This window comes from Lipotes vexillifer, unplaced genomic scaffold (genome assembly GCF_000442215.2).
Source record: "Lipotes vexillifer unplaced genomic scaffold, Lipotes_vexillifer_v1.1 scaffold94, whole genome shotgun sequence".
In the NCBI taxonomy this organism is placed as follows: Eukaryota; Metazoa; Chordata; class Mammalia; order Artiodactyla; family Lipotidae; genus Lipotes; species Lipotes vexillifer.
In genome coordinates this window covers 1,123,619-1,128,455 of record NW_006793838.1, presented here as the reverse complement: position 1 = coordinate 1,128,455, position 4,837 = coordinate 1,123,619, and positions in this window count along the sequence as shown.

The window sequence follows — 4,837 nt, the reverse complement described above, 5'->3', positions numbered from 1 at the left end:
CTGCTGTGGCAGAAAGAGGCAGAGCTATTTCAGTTGTATAGAGCAGACCCTGACTAGCCTTCACAGGAGTCTGTTTTTTACTAATTATGTGCCTGAGGAAAGCTCTGCCCACTTTTGAGTCATTAACCTTCCACAGAGTGATTCACGGTGAGCCCCAGACCTAGGGGGGCTTTAAAAATAATGCAGATTCTTGACTCTGCAGCTCCCAAGACCCTGTCATATTTTTCCTATTCACTTGAATCCATCATTTTGTAGTTGGGGAACAACCTGACAGGCCACTGGGATGTCCCGGCTTGGTTTGAACATCTGAGTTGACACCATCGTGTTGGTGTTTTGCCTTGATTCCTTGGACTCGCTGATTTGTTGTTTCAGACCGAGGCGTGAGGGGGATGGGAGATCATACCACATATTCCCCACTGGTTTGCCCCATCAGAAAGCAAAGTGTGTTATGTGTTCAGAATCAAAACTTAGATGGTCAGCCACAGGAACACCAGCGTTGGAGGTCTACTCTGATGCTTCATTCCCTTCAAGAAGTGCTTTGGAATGTTAGCACCTAGGAGTCATGGTGGATGAGTACACTTGAGTGCGTTAGCTAAGGTTTTGTGCTCTTTTTGCAGCCTTTTGTTTAACAGTTCAGACTGATGGGCTAAGCTCAGAAACCCTCTGGGCCAATCTAAGGGCTCCTCTGAGAGGGGCTGGAGTTAATCGATCCCTTCTCCAACAGTCTAGTGATTAAAATGAAGTCTCCGGAGCCAGATGGACAGGGTTAAAATCTCGCACCCACCATGTAGTAGCTGTGTGACCGTGGGCAAGCGACTTAACTAATCTTTTCTTTGCTTCCTTCACCATAAAGTGATGATACAAACCATACCTATCTACTAGAGTGGTTATGAAGATGAAATGAGTCAACACAGTGGAAGCACTTAGAACTATGTCTGATATACATAGTAAAAGCTTGATAAAGGTTTACTATAATCCATGACTGCTACCAGTATTCATAGTAATGAGCCAATAGTCAGCACCTACCTGAAAAAGATGGTCCGGGTAGCCATTGACATAAGAAAGAAGATCATCTCTTCTGAATAAATATTGTCCATAATATGTCCCTAGGAACACACTGTCTGCAAAAGATGTTAAGAGGAGTTCTGACTTAAGGGGTACCACAGTCGTAAATATTTGGGAAACTTCTCTTCTTGGAGATTTACTCTGCTAGAATCTCGAGTAGAGAAAGTAATTTGACTTTGTGTAATCCAGCTTGTCCTAAATGTGTTTGACCACAGAACCCATAGTGGGGGTGGGTTTTTGTTTTTTGTTTGTTGTGAGTTGTTATTTTTAGTTGGGGGGGTGGGAGGCTGAGTGATGAAGGTGATTATTATTGCTGTGCACTTGTTGTTCATAGCACCAATAATAGCTCTAGAAACTAGTGTTTTCTCTCTAGGGCATACTTTAGGATAGTACTCTCATTGACTGTGCATATGGGGATCTGATTAAAATACAGATTCTTATTCAGTAGATCTGGGATAAGGCCTGAGAGTCTGCATTTCTGCCTAGTTCCCTGGGGATGCTGCCACTGCTGGTGTATAGGAGGCACAGTTGAATTACAAGAATTTTATTCTCTTGGTGACACACATGGAGACCATCAGAAGTGCTCATAGTTATGTAATAGGGGGAGAGGCTAGCCTAACGCAGAGGTTCTCAGCCTTGACTACACACTGGGATTGTATGGATGATTCAGAAAACTGCTGTTTGTACTCTACCCCTAGAAATCCTGATTTAACGGGTTTGGACATGGGTCCCAGGTGGTTTTTTTCACAAGTTTCCCAAGTGAGTCTAATGAAAGCCAGGGTGGAGAACCACCGGTTTAGTAGGAAGAGGCTTATTTCTGGAGTCAGAGAGCCTGGTTCTAAATCCCAGCTCCAAATCATCCACGTGACTCTTACTAATTTAGTTAAATTCTCGGGGCCTCCATTTCCCTGTTGGTAAAAGTGGGCAATAATGGTATGTAACCTCAGAGAGTCTTTGTGAGGATTAAAAGATATGTTAGTGAACTAAAGGCCTAGTTTCTAACACATGGTAAGAGCTCAATAAATGTTAGCTGTAATAATTATTGTTGTAATGACTATTATTATTGTCATTATTTGGTAACAGAGTGAAGTCGTTTTCTTTCTTTTTTTAATCTGCCTGAGATATTGCATTGGTCACAAGCTAAAACCAGATAAACGTGTATTTAATTTTCTTAATAAGTAGGGAACAGTGTTATATGTCTGTTGAGTACATGTCTCCTTACCTAGGAAGAGCCCATTTGTAGCCTAAGTTGCCCCCAACAAGCACTGACTTAGCCTGTAATCTCCATGAGAACAGACAAGCAGCTGATTTTGTTTACTGTGGTATCCCCAGTGCTTTTGTTGTTTGAACTGAATAAATGATGGTAACTATTCCAAGTGGAGATATGTCAACTTCTGTCTGCACCCACTGGATTATTTTAGTGACTGAAAATGACAAGATAGTCATAATAAAGAGCTGATCAGTGCCATATTTTGGATTATTTACTCTAGTCATTTTATCAAGTGTTTATTTCCTTTCTTAATTATAGAAGTAGATGACCGAATCTCACCTCTTGTTTTGTTTAAAATCAGCTATGTTGTCTGCCCTCTTCCACTATTCCACTCATATTCTCTCTCAAACTAAATAGCTCTCTATTTTTCTGCCCTGTCTGGTTCCTTCTCCTTTTGCCCTCCACCCTACATCCTACTCCCACTGTGGTCTGTGGTCACTATCAGTTTACTTACATTAAAGTCCCAACTCTAACTTTAATTGAGCTCTTTCATATTGGGCTGTCTATTGGTGTGTGATTTTGGGGACAGATGGGGCAGTCTGTATGGTTTTATCTGCTTATAATATCACATGAATAGCAGTGCTCGATAATTTTTGTACTGTTCCATAACAAATATATATCGTATTCAAGTTCAACAGCAGTCTTCTAAGATAATATAGGGAAGTTGATTCCTAGCCTATTTCTCCTTCTGGGGAAGGAGGAAAACAAGACCTGTTCCCCTCCCTGTCATCCCAATAAGATATAAAGATGCTCAAGAGAACATTTGTGAAAGAACTTGACAGATGCCCTTGGAGAGAAAGCATTACTTTACTCGCTGGTATTTTGAATATCATGAGAGTTGGAATTACAAGTGAGTACACCCAAGCACATAATCGGTTAAGGACACTTTCAGACTCATCGTGGACACTGCTCACGGGCAAAATTGATAGTGCAGTTCCAATTGCTAGAGCCATGGGGACTGGAGACCACAACTACACCCATCTAATTCAGAAGGACTTGACATAGCTCCTGTATTTTCAGGACTCAAAAAAATGGAGCTTTTTCACATTTATCCTGAAGATGGAGCCATTTAACATTTTGGATACCTTATGATTTTAAAATTGATTAAATTGGCTTTTTTTGAGACCATAATGTTTCAGGACCTTGTTTTTCCCTTTAATAGGACTATTGCTTCCTAACCAACAGAAATAAGAGTGTTATGAATATTTGGTTATGGGCATGGAAATCTGGACATCAGCCTGTGACCTTGCCCATATTTACAGAGGTCACTTTTTCTTGATTACCTTTTGCTCCCCACATCTATGGATTCAGGAAATTAAGTATTTATTAAGTATTTTCCAAATATGTTTAGAATTCCCATCGTTGATGGCTTGCTGCAAAGGAAAGCACATTTTAAAAGCAATGCAAAAGAGGGGGATGTGTTTATTTCAGGTGCCCTTGTATTGATCCCAAGGTTTTCACTGAATCTAGAATCTTTGAGTCAGGAGGGTCCTAGAGGGTATGCATTCTCCCTTCTCATGTAAGTCTCATTTAAGATATTTACTTATGTACTTGTGTTAGTTTCCATGGCTGGATTAAAATATCTGTGTTTACTTATATAACTCCCAAATCTAACCTTAATTGTGCTCTTTAGCAATGACTTGTTTATTTTCATTTGTGAACGAAAGTAAAGTAGATCCAGATGGGCATTTTCTGTCCGAAGGGGCCCTCGCTTCTCATGGCCGAACACCTTCTTGTAAAGAGGGCAAAAACCATAGCAAATTAGGGGCCAAAATATCTCACTTGGAACATGAATGGCCCATTTTGGGAAGGACTGAACAGGTATACTGCCCTAAGAGGCCATCTGGACATCGCCATGGGTCAGGCTCAGGTGAGACATGACGATGTGTGGATGAGAATAACACCAGAAGAGGAGCCTTCTTACTACAGGAGGTAGGCGTGGGCAGAGGACCCTAGGAGAGCAAGGTGCCGTTAAAGCAATTGTCGGGCAGCTCTAGGATGTAAATATTAGGTGAGAAGTGGGGACTACCTGGAGGCTGATTACTCCTTCAACTATTCAAGACTGAGGTTACCAGGCTCTGTGATTATGATAAAGGCATTTTCTTGAGAACTGGGTGTTGCCTTTGGTGGCTCCTCCACTTCACTTCCTGGGAGGCTGGACCCCAGTCCCTTCTCCCATGTCACCTGTGCCCACAGAGGGGGCCATGTGGTTTTCAGGTAGGTTTAGGCCTATAAAGGACCAGCCGTGACCTTAGGAGGAATCTAAGTGCTGGGGACCTCACCCCATGTTGGGACGCTCTGATGCCTTGGACATGGGCCATCTTTTAGGGGCTGAACTCCAGCATCCACCTTCATCTGACAGTCTGGAGCCCTGACTCAGAGCCCTACTGGCTGAGAGGCTGTGGTCTGCTACCCAGTACTGTATCAGTCCCACAGTTTGTAAGACAACAGCAACAACTATTACTATTTTTACTGCTGTTCCTGTTACTTCTCCTCTTTCCC